Source organism: Lutjanus erythropterus, chromosome 24, assembly GCF_056507025.1.
Source record: "Lutjanus erythropterus isolate fLutEry1 chromosome 24, fLutEry1.hap2, whole genome shotgun sequence".
NCBI lineage: Eukaryota > Metazoa > Chordata > Actinopteri > Lutjaniformes > Lutjanidae > Lutjanus > Lutjanus erythropterus.
Window position 1 is genome coordinate 2,158,219 of NC_139340.1, and position 18,214 is coordinate 2,176,432.

The following is an 18,214-nucleotide window of genomic DNA, read 5'->3' on the forward strand; positions in this document are numbered from 1 at the left end:
AACAAGTACAAAAGTACACAAAACAACTACAAAGAATGCAAAGACATGCAAAAAGATACTAAATGACACAAAGTCACCACAGAGACAAAGGAAGACCACAAATAGATACAAAAGGACTAGAAAGTGCTGTAAAACAAATATGAAGTTTTGAAAAACAGCTAAGCTAACTATTTAGCTAACTAGCAAACATTTTAAGGTTTTGCTAACTTTTTAATTTGTAAATAATGTAAAGTTTTAAGAACTTTTTACCTAGCAAAAATGGAAGGTTTAATTAATTTTTAGCTAGCTCGTAAACAATGTAGCACTGTGTTAACTTTTTAGCTAGTTTGCAAACAATGCAACTATTGCTACCTTTTTGGCTAGAGCAGATGTTAGCAGATGTTAGCCAATCAGGCGCTTTTGTCATAGTTGCTGTGCACCCCAGCACATGCAGAGGTGCAAATGTCCATTCAATGCTGCTTGCAGCGTTAATATTATGAATGTAATTTTACATTATAAATATATGAATGGCCTTGCCGTGGTACTTTTAAGTAATCCATTAAGTAATAGATTGCAGTGATTGAAATGCTCTGTGAGTCAGTGACTACAGTGTTGTAATTGAATTGCCTTTTTCACCTCTTTTATTTTCCCTCCTCATGGCCCAACCCACTTAGCCAATAAAATTATGCACTTGTGACAAGACAATTAATCTTACTGATAAAAGATGCAGCGATGAGGATCTGACTTTGTAATTTCTAATTACTGGAGTGTAAATATGTGAAGTAATGTTACAAGACTGATCCATTTCTCTGTGGGAAGCCTAATGAGGCAGATGTACATCAGGCTGACTATGGCTGTTAATCACTCTACAGTATCCTGGTAAGCTGTGGGAATCAAAGACAACGAGCCCCTCGTCAACATGCCCGCAGATAAACAGTATCCTTTTCTGATCAGGAAACTGGCACCCAGAGAATAGTCAGCCCAAAATGTTCTCTTTGTCTGGCAACGTGTGAATAGATTGCTTTACATAACACTCTGTTATCACTAAAATGGAATTCACATGCAGCGAAATGTAATTTGCGAATATCAACAAGTCTCCTCCAAGGCAAAAAATAAAGAGAGCCAAGACTGAGCGGTGCCACCAAGCAACACTTTCTGGAGCTGTTCCACTGCCAATGAATGAGCTGGCACTCACTGTATCCAAGGTGATTTTCTGGGATATGTGCACATTTTCTGCTTCACAACTACCAACGACAATGAAATGAAGCTCATTCGCATGTGATAACACAGACAAATACTCACAGTTTATAGAATAAGTCCCCCATTTGTTTCAGTGGATCGGCTCCAAAAACGGTGTCCTGAAAGCAACATGGATTAAAGGAGGACTTCAACATTTTGGTAAATATGCGTATTCACCCTCTTTCTCAGTTGTATTGTATATAATTTTGTTTTTGTGAGTAGCATGAAGGAGACTGCAACTACTGTCTCATTTACACAAGCATGTGTTGTAAAATGATTAGAAAATTAATTTTGTGATCTTATAACTGCTGACCTGACTGTGATCGAATTCTATCAATTATAACTCAGAATCTTTTTCTGCTCAGAATCCTGACTTTATTCTCAGCATCCTGACTTTATTCTCAGTCACCTGACTTTATTCTCAGCATCCTGACTTTATTCTCAATCACCTGACTTTATTCTCAGTCTCCTGACTTTATTCTCAATCACCTGACTTTATTCTCAGCATCCTGACTTTATTCTCAATCTCCTGACTTTATTCTCAGCATCCTGACTTTATTCTCAGCATCCTGGCTTTATTCTCAGCATCCTGGCTTTATTCTCAGCATCCTGACTTTATTCTCAGCATCCTGGCTTTATTCTCAGCATCCTGACTTTATTCTCAGCATCCTGGCTTTATTCTCAGCATCCTGACTTTATTCTCAGTCACCTGACTTTATTCTCAGCATCCTGACTTTATTCTCAATCACCTGACTTTATTCTCAGTCTCCTGACTTTATTCTCAATCACCTGACTTTATTCTCAGCATCCTGACTTTATTCTCAATCTCCTGACTTTATTCTCAGCATCCTGACTTTATTCTCAGTCTCCTGACTTTATTCTCAGCATCCTGGCTTTATTCTCAATCACCTGACTTTATTCTCAGTCTCCTGACTTTATTCTCAATCACCTGACTTTATTCTCAGCATCCTGACTTTATTCTCAATCACCTGACTTTATTCTCAGTCTCCTGACTTTATTCTCAATCACCTGACTTTATTCTCAGCATCCTGACTTTATTCTCAATCTCCTGACTTTATTCTCAGCATCCTGACTTTATTCTCAGCATCCTGACTTTATTCTCAGCATCCTGGCTTTATTCTCAGCATCCTGACTTTATTCTCAGCATCCTGGCTTTATTCTCAGCATCCTGGCTTTATTCTCAGTCTCCTGACTTTATTCTCAGCATCCTGGCTTTATTCTCAGCATCCTGACTTTATTCTCAGCATCCTGACTTTATTCTCAGTCACCTGACTTTATTCTCAGCATCCTGACTTTATTCTCAATCACCTGACTTTATTCTCAGTCTCCTGACTTTATTCTCAATCACCTGACTTTATTCTCAGCATCCTGACTTTATTCTCAATCTCCTGACTTTATTCTCAGCATCCTGACTTTATTCTCAGTCTCCTGACTTTATTCTCAGCATCCTGGCTTTATTCTCAGCATCCTGACTTTATTCTCAGCATCCTGACTTTATTCTCAGCATCCTGGCTTTATTCTCAGCATCCTGACTTTATTCTCAGTCTCCTGACTTTATTCTCAGCATCCTGACTTTATTCTCAGTCTCCTGACTGAGCATCTTTTGTGACAAAAAGTCTGGGCCAGTAAGGTCTGGGCTTAATGCCACAACACCTTATCAACCTTATTAAAAAAGCACAGTTATCACTCTTATTTCAAAGTTCAGACCAGAGGAAAAATCACTGGAGGAACAACAAGTTCTGCTATGCAAAGTTTATTGATCTCTCTGGTGTAGAAAAATCAACAAGCCTGAGTCAAACCTGGGGTTCGACTAAAGAAAGAGACTCAAAACACTCTATTTTATATTGTTTGGAGGCTCCTGGGAGCTTCATGGTCAGAACTGATTGGATTTGGTGTCTGCCTCACTGACAATCTTAGAAGATGGCCAATATTATATATTATATTTCCCAAAAATGTCAAATTATTCATGGTTGACTATATTCTAGTTGAAGTATCATGATCAGACTTGTGATTTATGGTGGAGTATGCCTTTAAGAATAGACCAGTAATATCTATTTTCTCTGGTTCCCCAGTGGACACTCTTGACTTTAAAGGGGTTCCTCTGATTTTCTCGCTGTAAACACAACGCACGGCGCTGCCTTGAGGCCTTGTTAGTCGCACCCAATTAAGCACACATTATTTCCAGCTTTCCACAGGGTTCAATTTACACAAATGATTATAGTTTGTCCAAAACCCAGAGGCTGTAGTGATTTCCAACCGCACCTCTCTGCTGCGCCTTACAGGACGCCACTTATATTTACTTTGAAGCAGCGGAGGGGGCCGGTGTTTTCTGTAAATAGCAGGAGGATGAGGAGGGCTGCGGCGTGTCCCGCATAGATATGAATATTTTATTGGGCTGCTCAGGGGTCACTGCACGTCAGCCATGACAGCCACATAAATCAAGAGCCATATCAAGCAGGAAGATGTTCCTGAGGTGCAGCAGACTGTTAATGCGGGGCAACTGTGACCCTTTCTGCTGGTGACAAACAAACACGCAACAGGACTGCAGATAATGGGCCTCATTTATCAACACATTTTTGTGTTTATTTCTGCATAAATTGAATGAACTAAAACAGCCAACATGTCTCCAACTGAGAGCCGTGACATGTGACTCTGATTGAACCACGTAGAGCAGGTGGAGTCTTACACGGCGTTAACAAGCGTTAGAGATATTCATGTTGTTCTTTTAAAGATAAATAAGTTTTTTTTTTTACAAGCGGGTTTTTGATTTCATAGTCGTGACCATCAGCTCTATCAGTCCTGATGTTACTCAGCAGGTTACAGACGGAGCTCTGAGGACACACTGACTCTGATCGCCATGAACTCATATCAAGGTCGAACACACAGTTTAATCATATTATAAATGACTAATACGCTGATGCAAGATGGGAAATTGAAGTAATAAAATAATAAAAACTGCACTCATGCCCAGGCTAAGGAAACTGTTAGGCTCAGACTGATGCGGGTTTCACACTGGCTTATTCCATCGTGGCCTAACCCAGACTAGGTCCTGCTGGCCCTGTTCCAGGGCAGAGTTAGCCCCAAGCTTTTGGGGTTAGCCCTTTAAAACTTATAAACCCAGGTTTAGCTGCGTGAAATGGGGCTACAAGATTAAAGAGGAGTCACAGAACGTTCTAGGATGTTCAAATGAGTTGCTGTACCAACGGACATTTTAATCCAGGCCTAGTAGAAGTGCAGAGTCAATCTCCCACCATGGAACCTAACTTCAGAAAAAATATGAATGGGAGAGACACACTATGTATGAACATATATATATTCCTTTCAATAAACTTTACTTAGAACATACAAAACAACACAGGGACCAAATATACAAAAGTTGGGGACAAAAATCAAACATCAACGGTGGAAATGATACTGCAGCAACTGAATATAAACAGGAAACAATAGAGGAGTCAAACTGAAAATTAGAGAAGGACAGGTGAAAGTAAAACAAATGAAAAAAGAAGAGCACAAAGGAGCAAGATAAGAAACATTAGAAAAGCAAGTGCTCAGTGCTCGTGTAAATGATATTATAACTTTCTCCCTTCAAAAGCTAACTTTAGCCGTTGAAGCTACAATGCCTGTGTGTTTTTGTACTGACATGTAATCACACAAAAGTGGGTCTTACTTGCTCTTTTTCTTCCTGGCTGATAAAACCACCAGGAATCGCTGATAAAACACTTCAGGTAAGATAATGCTGCCAAGTTGACTAAAAAAACGTTATTTCCACCATGTTTTTAGCCTGAATCTTGACTGTAGATCTTTAGCTTGGAGCCACGTTCATGTGCACATGTGGTGTGCAAACCACATGTCAGGACTTTAGGAGACTTGGATTACACCAGACGAGCAGTATGGAGGCAATTTCTGTTTTTATTCTGTTGTTTTTTTTACATTTGAAAACTGGTCACCATTCACTTCCACTGTTTGGGAGATTCTGCAACACTGTTTTCCTGTGAAGCAGTGTTTTGTGGACTAACAAAATAAACCTGACCCTCAATTGGTATGAGGGTGAATAGATAATGACTGAATTTCCATTTTTAGGAAACTAAAAACCCTTTAAAACATTAATAATAACATTAATTTTGAATGGTGCTGTACGAAGGTCAATTTTCTGAACCCAAACCTTATTTTAACCTTATTTGAACCTTTGTGAAACTGCTCTGTATCTTCAAAATTATCATAAAGGCACTCAGCATGAAGCAAAAGGCATAATGTTTTTCTTTTTTTTTAACTTTATTCAGTAACTATAGTAACCAGCAGTCTAATTGAAACAAACATTTCTGACTCCTGCTTTCTCTTGTTTACTTGAGAAGAAAAAACCTTCTTAATCAAACAACCACAAGCAGTAAACAAGAACAACATGTTTTTCATTTTAATTTAATTATTTCATTTATAAGGACAGCATGCGTTAATCAACATTTCTGTTAATGTTTCAGTGTTAGCCAGCTGGCTAATTTTCAGCTGCAGGCCTCCAGCACGATGTTTTTGAAACCTATTAAATGATTAAATTCAGACAAATGCAATCAAGCTACAAATAAGAAAACACTGATGAGCATCATTCCTATGTGTCGATACCATTTTACAAGCCAGTTCCTTTCACTGGGCAGTCAGTATCTACTCACACTCATGCCATTTAAAGGTCAGGTTTAGTTTTTAGTCCACAAAACACTGCTGGAGTTTCATAGGAGAACAGTGTTGTAGAATCTCCCAACCAATGGAAGTGAATGGTGACCAGTTTTTTAACACGAAAAACATAAAAACATAAAATCCCTCCATACTGCTCGTCTGGTGTAATCCAAGTCTCTGAAAGAAATGCTATTTCCACCATGTTTTTAGCCTGAATCTTCACTGTAGATCCTTAACTTGGAGACAACTGATTCTTTTTCATGGATGAATGTGGCTGATTCAGTCTGTTTCATCTACAAAGAGGAACTATTTGCTCTCATTTCAGCAACACTAATCAGAGTGTATAAAGTTGAAAATTACCGATAAAATAAAAACACTAAGAGAAGACAACGTGGTCAGTGGCCGAGTGAACTGAGACCCTTGATATTATTAGTATCCCCGCCAGGTGTAGCTGGGAGGGGATCATGTGAACGCTTCTGTGTGTGTGTGAGTGAGTGATCAGTGGACCTGCATCTTGTCCAGAGCTAATCTCAAATACTACTGGAACAATCAGCTTCATTTTTTGTCAGCTCAGGACATCATATGTGGGGATCATGTTTTTGTTGGCAGAACTTTGCAAATCTCCGCTGGTTGCATCTGGCATTTGGTAGCATTGCAGTAGGTGCTTCACCATCTGTTGCCTGGAGGACGATCTGCACTCTGCTGAGTGACCTCTTAATTGTATCTTAACCTGTAACAGTAAATTATCTTTTGCTTATATTTTGAATTACTTACCAGCTTCTGAAAAGTTGTTGAACAAATGTAGTGGATCATAATAATAATAATAAATGAAAATAATTACAAGTATTTCAAAGTTGCACTTAAGTGAAGCACTTGAGTATATATGTGACTGCACACATTGTCAGCCTTTTTATTTGGGTGTTAACCTTGAATAAAAACTTTCAGAAAAACAAACAGTCCCTGAGCGAGCACATAGTTTGAGTGTGGATGCAGAGCAGCAGCTCCACAGCAGAGAGCTCTTAGCAACAGGATGACTCTTTAATGACCTGAAGACTGGGGTTGATTTGGTAGAACTGAGAGAACGGTTCAGCTGATTAGAGTTCAGAACATCTCGGAGCTGATTTGTGAGTCCCACGGAGGGTAACCTCGGTTGCTTTCTGCTCCTTTTGATTCTCTGTTTCCTGCAGTGCAGCTCCTGATTCTCATTCAAGTGCAACATGGACAGCACCGCCAGAGGCCAAGTGCACCAGGAAAGACCAACTCATGTCTCACCGCTCAGAGGGGATGTCTTTCTGCTGACTGAAGAGATGCACTAACTTTTCAGATGCAATTTAAGGGCTCACCCAAATCTGCGATGTTGGAGGAGTTATCGTGATGTTACATGGACGGACAGTTTAATGCAGGTACCCCTCTAGTGTTACATTTTAATGCGCTGTTCAAGTCAGGTGACACAGAATGTTTGAAGTTTAATTGATTCATGATCAGGCTCGGAGAGTAACAGATATGTAATGTGAATCAGATTACAGATACATTTGGTCAAAATGGTAATTATTAGTAGGATTACAGTTTTAAAATAAAGAAGCATGCACAGTGCACACACAGCTTAAAATTCATTATCATGGCCTCTAGTGAAAAAATGCCTCACATTTTTTCTCTTTAAATCAATCAATCAGTCAATCAATCAATCAGTACATTACACACAACAAAGGAAGGAACAGCTGGACAAACTAATAGACCCTAACAACAAACACAAAACACTTAATACTGCAACAATATATTATTATTAACAAGTATTTAATTAATCTGCAACTATTTTGATAATCAATTGGATGCTTGAGTCATTTTTTTTTTTAATTAAAAAAGGCACAACTCTGATTTCAGTTTCTTAAATGTGAATATTTTCTGGTTTCTTTACTTCACTCTGACAGTAAACGGAATATCTTTAATTCATACAATTTCAGTTCAGGTCAGTTCATTTAATTTCAGTTCAGTTTATGTCAGTTTGGTTCAGTTCAGCTCAGTTCATTAAGTTTAATTCAATGCAGTTTATTTAATTTCAGTTCATTTTGTATCACTTCAGTTCAATTCAGTTACGTTACGCTGCATTACGTTCAGTACAGTTCAATTAAATCCAGTTCATTTCATTTCAGTTACGTTATGTTACGTTGTGTTAAGTTATGTTACATTGCATTCAATTCAGTTCAGTTCAAGTAACTGCAGTTCAGTTTGTAAAGTACCAAACAGAGGTTATCTCAGGGTATTTTTCATATAGAACAGGTCTGGACTGTACTTTGTATAACCCAGCTGTTCCCACTAGGAGCAAGCACTGAGGACAGAGTGGTGAGGAAAAACCTCCTTGAGTCTGGTAGAAACCTGATGATGGACGGACATCCACCAGAACCAGAAAACATCCAAACAATTTCAGAGTGAGGACTGAAGTGTGGGCGCAGTCTGGATAACATAAAATAAACTGTGTTTATTGCCATTTTAATGTGAAAAAATAGATTGTCGAATTTAAAGCTTTGCAGAAGGGCATCAAGAAAAAAAGGTATAAGTCATGTTTTAGGGAGATGAAGTGAAGCAAAAGCACTGATATATTTTTCTTTTTAACTGCTCGACGGTGGAACAACAAACCTGTCAGGGCTCAGCTTCAAAGAGCCTTCAGTAAATACGCCAAGCCTTTGTGCATACTGTATGTCTCTAAATGGATCTCTGCGTCGACACTTGAAGCTGGGAGCTGTAATCTGGCTCTCCTCAGGTTACCCCTGTTAAACACTGAGCAGAATCACAACATCATTTAATTCAATTTCATAGAAGTCTGATTCTGTTCATTCCACTGCAAATAACAGGAGGTGAGGCGGAGCTGCTGCTGACGCTCAGACAAAGAGGGACAATGTCTTTAAAGACGTGTCCAGAGGACTGACATGAGCTCGAGCTCAGGTCAGGGGCATTTGTATTAAAAATGGCATCTTTATGACAAGTCCAAAATGTATAACTGTAGTTGAGATGAAGGAAAATATTCATGACACAGTTATAATGGTCTCATGACAGCCAGTGTCAAGACCAACCACATGTGACGGTATAATGTAATGTTAAGACATAAAGCTCATTTGGCCTCCTATGGCTGTCTTATGACAGATTATGTTGCCAACAATGCCATTATTATTTTGCTTCATGTGAAGTTGTCATTAAAACACCTTTGTTGTCATGGTTAATGTTGTGTTGTCACAAAAAAGACATTAACAGGTTATGTTGTCTTGGTTAATGTCAAGTTGACATTGGAAGGTTATGTCATCCTGGGTAATATTTACTTGTCATAACAAAGACACTGTTGAGTCACGAGGATCAGGTCTGAGAGGCTACAGCTGATATTTAGACTAAAAACATGGTGTAAATGGTGTCTTTTGGGGTCCAATTTTATTGTTGCGGCTTATGGACACATTTTCTGTTTTTTTGAGTTCTTTTTTTACATTTTAAAACTGGTCACCATTCACTTCAATTGTACTGGATTTGGCTGCAACACTGTTTTCCACGGAAGCTCTGGGAGTGTTTTGTGAACTGGAGATCTTCATCCATCCTCACATCAGCACAGGGGTGAGCAGATATTGAGTGAAATTTCACTTTTGGGTGAACTATCACTTTAATGTCAAGTTGTCATAACAGATCTCAAGATCTATACTCACAGATCTCAAAAATGTCAGCTTTGCATTAAAAATGACTTCTTATGAACACACTTTCCAATAAAATGTTGCCCCACAAAGAAAATGAAGGAGTGAATTGATGTTCTGCAGTGATTGATACATCTGAGCAGTTCAGTGTCTCTGTTTCACAGTATATGTAAGAGATAACAGACACTTTACTGTCATCTGTCTGTATCAGGTCCCGACATAGAGGAAGGAAACTGAGTTCTGGTCTCAGGTGGAAATGCAAAGGTGGAATGATGCAACATTCAGTGCAGCAAACATTCAGACAACAAGATACAACAGTTGTGTTCCTCTGTCACCAAATCAAGTTGCAGTTTACGTCCATGTCTGTCCAGACCAGGGGTGGGCAATTATTTTTCATGGGGGGCCACATGAGAAATTATCAGGCTGCCAAGGGCCAGACAAAAATGATATAAGGTCCTAATAATGACCAAAACCTCTACTAATGGAATGGTCAGAAGTCTGCTGTTGCTCACCCTTTCTGAATTGTCATGTGATGAATTGTGGGATAATATTTTGTTGGAAATGTCCAAACTTTGGTGTTTTACAGCAGTGTCTTCCAAACTTTTTTCTTGTGGACCACTTCTAAAAAAAGACAAACCGTTGCCAAAATAAGCCTGATCAATAAATTAATGCATAAATAAATGTTCCTGACCATGTTTACTTCTATTTCCACGTCACCCTCTATCATCTTGACACTTTGACACTATTGAAAACATATACACATGTTCAAACTTTAGAAATGAGAAATAAATTCATTTAGTTGTTGTGTAGTTATCAGCCCATCTCATCATTTATATTTCTTTTCATCAGGAAAACAATTAGCATGCTTCATAAATGAGACAAAATAGGGAATTTTAGTCAATAAATTTTTTTTTCCTCTCATCGGTAAAACAAAATATACATTAAATGCTTTATAAAAGGACTAATAATAATAATAATAACTTTATTTGTATAGCACTTTTCATACAAAAGGAATTTTCTAGCACAAATGGCTTTACAATCATAGAAAAGAGCCCTTTCAAAATAAAGGTCTTATAAATGGTAAGCAAAATTATATAAACTGTCTTTGCTAGATTTTTATTTATTGATATTTCCATAATGGCCTTTTGGGCCACATGAAACCTTTCTGGAACCCGGTCTGCACTTAGCTCAGATCTGATCCATACTCATATAATGCATTTAGTGAAGATTTTAACATGAAAGTTCTTATATATTAACATGTGTGATTCTAGTGAATAATGTCCAGGTAGAAACATGCTGTCTTCACTTAGAGACTATTTTTATAGAGGAGGACAGGTGACTGATAGAGAGCTGAACATTATGATGTCACAGTGATGATGACCTTTGACCTTTTGGTTATTAAACGTCATCATATCATAATTTTATCTTGCTAGATATTTGTGTGTAATTTTGATATAATTGCTGCATGAATTCTTGAGTCATGGCCAGTGCAGGACAATATATTATAAAAATAGAGAATATAACTATGAGTGAATGTGTGATGTGTAAAGTGAAAGTAGTGCAGCAGCAGCAATAAAAGTTGTGTATAAGATCTGTATGTTTTAAGGTGCAAGTAGTCAGACAGTGCAGTAAAGTGAGGTAGAGTTATGAAGTGTGTGGTGGTGGTGGTGGTGGTGGTAGGGGGGTGGGGGTGTGTCCGTGGCTCTTTACCTTGTTATGTAGAGCTCAGGGGCAGCAGGGTGTTAAGGACTCTGACAGCCTGAGGGTAAGAAGCTGCTGCTGTTGCTTTCACAGCTTACTTAACATTCTCCAGGCAGAAATGAATCAATGTTGCAATTAGAGCTTCAATAATGAAAGAATGAAATGAAAGAAAGCCGCTGCAACAGCTCATCACACACAGGAAACTGTATCTCACTGCGTGAGTTCAGAGAAAATGTGAGGATTCAAGTAAATACTTGTTTACAACTTTCACACATTGAATTTTTATAATTATTTCCTTCATCCACTTTTATCATATTTTCTGTTTTAGTCATTTCTGACCCAGCTCTTTCATTTCATCTCTATGGATGTTATTTCTCAATAAAACAAAATTGACAAACTATTGGAGACACCTCTCACTCCTCATTATTGTAGGAGCCAAAATATCAGTTTAATTATTTCAAAGATTCCCTGTCATTTTGATTGACAGCTCAGCTAGAAAATCAGTTATGATTTTATTTTGAAACAGTGGACGCATGGAGCCTGGAGGTCATCAGTTGTTCTAGTATCTTTTTAGAATTTTAAGAATCGCAACACTTCACAAAATAACAAAAAAAATTGGTTGAAATCAGTGGTGCCACAACTGAGCAAATGGAAGGACAAGATTAACAAAATCTAAAAATGGAGCAAAATCACAGAATCAGGAATTTAACTTTTTTTTTTTAAAGTGAGATGGAAGATGGTACAAAAAAATGAATATTGTATTTGAATATTAAGGCATTCGCTGAGCCAAAACCATTCTATCTTACTGAAATTTTCATTTTATTTTACTTAAAGTTTTACGTTTTTTTCTCGACTAAATTATTCTTTTCTTTTTCAGTTTTTTCGTCATCTTTTTTCTTCTTTCTATTATTCAAATTTCTTAGCCAAGAGCATCATTATTGCCGTTAATGTTCTTCTTATTGTTCTTCTTCAAGTAACTACTGTAAAGGACAACAAACTGATAAATCAATGTCACAGTGCCACGGTTTGTCTCATCTACTCATCAAAAGTAGTTCCACAGTTAAGTTAGCAATAATATAGTCACATTGTCTGGGTAGACTTTCAAAATAAAGCTTGCTGACAGATATTTCAGGTGACAGTCACAGCTTGGTTAGATCTGTAAAACAACAAACCCATTCTTGAAAACTTCAAGGCGATTTCATTAAAAAAGGCAGAATCCTGCGCAAACACTGGTCAACTTTCTGTTTTTTAGACAAATTCATTCAATAATATTTCTATCAGATGTGTTTCAGCCGACTCTGTAGTCCTAAATCAAAGCTAAATATGAATTATGGTTTAAAAATGTGTATTTTGATTAACATTAAGAGACTCTGAGACACTTTAAAAAATAAAATGGCTTACTGTGACGATGCTGTGAAATGAAAAAACAGTTCAGAAAAAAAATAATTACTAAGAGGTTGGCCTGTTACAAGGTTTAATAGCCAAAAGTTTGGTCTATTAAAATAGATTTTCCAGCATAATTGAAGAGTAAAAAGCAAAAACGTGCGAGTGAACACAATGAAGCGAGGCAACGTGACGCTGACACAGTATGTACTGATACAGTTCAGACTCCAAAATAATCATAAGAAGCAAAAAGTGAACTTTCTAACCTTCATGACAGTGTGATTTATTGCTTTATTGTTAGGTGGACCGGTGTAAATACTGACTCCGTCAAACACGTCTGCATCATGTGGGGTCATCTCAGGTTCAGGTTCAGCTGTCAGTCAGGATTCATTCAGAGCTGTTTAAATCCTGTCCTCAGCTCTGCTTTTAGTAGCTGGTTAGCATGAGATGGTTCCTCATACAGCAGATGTCCAGTAAAATATTCAAAGTGCTCCTCGTTGTTATCACGGTGAGCAGCTCCTGACACACACACAGCTCTGTACCGAGGAGGGACGAGGCTTTTTGGAAAAGAAAAGACGAGAAGAGGAAAAACTTTGTTTCACTTTGCATTTTCTAAAGTTGGACTTTCAGTGTCAGTGGCAGAATAAATCAGAGGAGGAACATTTTTTGTGTTCTGAAGAAAAAATTGAAATGTTGAGAATAAAGCTTGAAGTACCATTTCAACTTTATTCTTGATATTTCCACTTTATTCTCAATATTTTTGCCTTTATTTTCAACATTTCCTTACTCTTCATATCTGAACTTTGTTCTTGACATTTTGATAGCTACATTTTATTCTTGACATTTCACTTTTTTCTCAGTATTTCAGCTTCATTCTTGCCCTTTGCAACCTTATTCTCACTTTATTTTTAACCTTTCCTTATTCTTGATATTTTGACTTGATTCTCAGTATTTTGAATTTATTTGCAGTATTTTGACATTATTCTCAATGTTTGGAATTTATTCTGGACATTCCATTTTTATTCTTGAAATTATGACTGAAAAAAAAAAGAAAGTGTCAAACCCACACAGCCTCTGCTCTCTCACGTGACATTTAGCTGGTAAAAACAGTGAAGCATTTAGCAGCTGAAGCACCAGATATTTATCTTCAGAGTCTGAGACAAATGGAGAGTGAATATTGGACTTAGATTCATCAGCTGGACACAAAGGCAAGTCCAAATGAATGATAATGATGCTCTGCGTCTGTTCGAAAAAGAAATAGGCTGTTGATGGCTAAGATGCTCACCCTATCAGCTCTTTAGGGTGTCACATGTCAAGCTTGTCAGCTTGTTCTGCTGCCCCCAAGTGGCCAAAACATCAGCTAACACAGCTTTAAAGTTACCTCCGTGACTTTGCATCCCTGCGATTAATACTGTCACTCTCAACCCAAAACTTTTCAAAGTGGAGGTGAACTTTCGGGCTTTTCTGGACACTTTCTCTTTGTTAGAAGACTCATTAACCCATGTCTCAGTCCATAGACAATGATCTGAGTGTCCTCCACAGAGACAAACTATCTACAGGCTATAGAGATTGAGGTCGGTGTCCTTACTTCCATCAATAACAAACTTGATTGCAGTTCAAACTTCGCCCCCACAACATCAAAAAGTTGAAGCCGTTCCCTCCAAGCCACCGTCAAAATGTTCAGTCACAAACAAATGGACTCCGTCAAAGACTGAAAGAAGCCATCATTTACATTCTGAGATCTCACTTTAACAAATCACCCCGAGCCTTCATGGCCACACTGGATCATTTCAAGACACTGATTCAAAGTGAAGGAACAGAGGCACCAAATACAGACTGAATGACCAAGTTCTCTACCCCATCATGAAACAATACAGACACTTACATTTTAACACAAACCATGATCTTTTCCTCAACCTACACAAGTAGATTTTGTGCCTTTATTTTGAAAGTTTTGACTTCATTTTTAAAATTTCAATGTCATTCACAACAATCTAACTTTATTCTTTACATTTTGACTTAATTCTTGATATTCTCGATGTTTTTGACTTTATTCTTGACATTTCTGATATTATCCTTGATATTTTGACTTACATGAACACACAATTCAATTCAGTACTAGTCAGGATGCCTCCCACAGCAACCATCCATCATTACTTTACTCAGATTTCTTAACTGGAATATGTGTGGGATTGGCTGCCAAACAAGAAGGAATAAAATAATTAATCATTTAAATAAATTAAATCTTGACATATGCCTACTTCAACAAACCCACAAATCAAATTAACAACCATAGATTAAAGTCAGAATAATTACCTCGATAATTCAAATCTCCGCCATCATAACAAACACATCGGTCCACAGTATTACTGTAGTCTGACCACGGCAGATATTTATGCGCCCATGAACGTTCCTTCAACACTACAGATTTAATCGTCCATCTCAAGAGCCGTCACCCAGATCACTGAGAAGAATTAGTGAAGCAGTAGTTTTCTTACTTTGCTCTGTGAATGTTCAGGTGAGACTTGATGTTCTTTGACACTGGTGCAAAAATATCTGCATATCTCTGTGTCTGCATCAGTCAAACTGAGCTGATATTAATAATTATTTTACATCGCAGATCAGAGGTGTCCTCCACATGTCCTGAACTATGAAGGAGCGTCTTATAAAATGTTGATTTTATAAATACATGTGTACTTATTCAGTGGCTGCTGTGATTCAGTGTCAGTGAGAACAATGAAGAGCAGGCGAGTACAGTGGACTCATCCTCCTCTCTCTGAACCCATCCGGTTCCGTCCGCACGGATCTGTACTGTGAGCGGGATGACTCAACCCATCGTGAAGGTCGTGTTGAAATAAACCACCATTGACTGCCGGTACAGCACGCAAACAACACTCAGCAGTGTCAGAGTCACACACTTTGTGATAACGATTTCACACTTCATCCACAGCAGTCATTATTCACAAGGTGACCAGAGGTCATCTGTCAGGAACATGTAAACAGGATGTTTTAAGTGTTTGAACAATGAGATGAGCTGCGGCTTTTCTGCAGAGGACAGCCCTGATTAGGACAAAAAAAAAAAAACACAATGAAATCATTTTAAATAAGCAAATATATAGACTCACAGACTTTTTTTGTATCATGAATAACAGCCGCCCAGCATCAGAATTCTGGTGTAGATTTTAATGAATAGCAGTTACATGGAGAATAAATGCAATTTCGCTCACTAAGTCCTGGAAACATTGGGTCAGTAACAGAGCTGAAGACAGTGACAAGAAGTCACGCAGCTGAATGTGAAACTTATTCTGTTGCTTTACACTAAAATCTCCAGCTCAACAGACCACTAATACAGCAAAAGATGATTTAGGTGAACATGAAAAGAAACTAAAATTAAAAATTGAAAAGAAAGTATTTTTTAACTTTTTCACCCAGAGAGACAACTGGAATTTCAACACTGATTTCTAGTTGAAAAAAATGAAACATCTTAAGGCTCATTTATGCTCCCTTTACACATGAAAATAGATTTGTGCATTTTAAACGATGTAAACATCACTGTCCACATACGTCCGGACAGTGGTCACCAAACAGAGTCAAAAGGTAACCCGAAGAAAGAGAAGAAGAATCAAAAGGTTCAGCAACAACAGCTTGGCAACTCTGGAGGAGGCAGTAATAATTAACCTGTTAAAGGCATAGTTCACCCAAAAATGAAAATTCAGTTATTATCTACTCACCCTCATGCTCATTGGAGGTCAACTTTAGTTTTTTAGTCCACAAAACTCTGCTGGAGTTTCACGGGAAAACAGTGTTGCAGAATCTCCCAAACAATGGAAGTGAATGGTGACCAGTTTTCAAACATAAAAAACAACTGGAAATACAGATAAAACAGTGCAGTACCATCAGTAGTGTAGCAGCTTAAGTGAGAAACAACCACAAGGCACGACAAAGAAGTTCACATGTGGCGATGTACTGAAAGGCTGCAGAGATCATCTACAACAATGCATCCACTTTCGCCTTTTGCTCAAGAGGTACATTATACTTCCTCCAACGCCACCATTTTTGGTGGCATTGGAGCTTTGACTACTCCTAAGATATATGCACCAGGACTTGCAGTACTGGGGGAAGTTACTTGTCAGGCCTTTTGGCCTGAAGTGCCAGAAAGCCTCCTGCACAATGGTCATAGGAGGTCAGGTGGCGTGGTATAAAGAGTGACAAAGTAAATTGGGTCAGTGGGTGACACAAGGACTTGCATCCAAGAAATTCGGGTTGATGAGCCTTTTATATGTACAGAGGGTGTAGGTCCTCTTCCATGGAGGCCACTATGTTGAACTGCCTTGTTTCTACAGTATCCCAGAATGCATAAACCAAACCAAACATGTTTTGCACAAGTTTCATGGCCAGGCTCTTCCACATCCTCAGAAGGGGGGGGGATGTTTGTAATCTGAAAGCCCACGAGATGCCACTAAGTCTGATCCAATTCCTAGTCCTGTGCACTTAGTTATTAAGATCAAAATACTAAACTCCTTCACATCAACTCACTCTTCCTGTAATCAACCTTCTAATTGAAAATGGAGATGCCTTCAAATGAGTTCCACAATTACCATTATCATCATCAGTGAGGGGAAGCCACTTCATAAACACTTCAGTTTCAAGTGCTTACAGCCTCCCTCGGGGTAATTTGGCCCAACATAAGTAAAAGGAGAGTTTTGGGGGTGGGGGGTGGGGTTTACTCAGAACTATATTTATAAGGATGACCCGTCACCTTCATCATGTTACAGTTCACACATTTGTATTCAGGCTTACTTCTGCTAATTCAAATGTTCTAAATTCCTAATGACAGTCTGATTAGAACAAAAACAACAGCTCACTTCACACTTCCATCAAATGTCTCTAGAATTTCAGAATTTTCAAAAGCAGTTTCAAAAGAAGGTTCTGATTGAAGCTTCCTGTCTTTGAAGCAAATTCCTTTTGGGGATTAAGAGAGAAGGAGGTGAAAAGTGTGTGCAACATACAGATCATGTTGACACGACAGCTTGTTCCAGCAGTGATCAAATTCCTGAGTAAATAGAGAAACAAAACTAAAGTTTAGATAGCATTCACAGTCAACCAGAGCTGTAATGTGCACTCTGAGAGTGTCTTTTTATTTAAAGTTCAGTGTTAAGGGATGTTACTGAAGGGATTTTACTGTCATTTAATCTTCAGAAGTGGAAACACATTAAGAATGTATGAAAGACATGATTTTGGAGTGTCTGGTAGCCTAGTGGTTAAGGCATGGATCAGTTTTACTGCAGTGTAGCTGATTGGCCCCCCGCCATCTCTCCACATGTGTCCAGTTAATTTGAGAAGCAAGTGTCCGTTGTACGGCACCCCAAAATTGAGGTCAGCCTCAAGACTTCTGTAACATTATGTCCATTCCTGGAGACCACTGCAAAACTTTACCATCTAGAATACAGTTGAACCAAAGATCAGAGGACTGATGGATTAGAGTGAAAAAGTGAAGAGTGAAAACTCAAATTGCACAACAAACCCCATAACACGATAGCTGCTAGCTTGGCCCAACT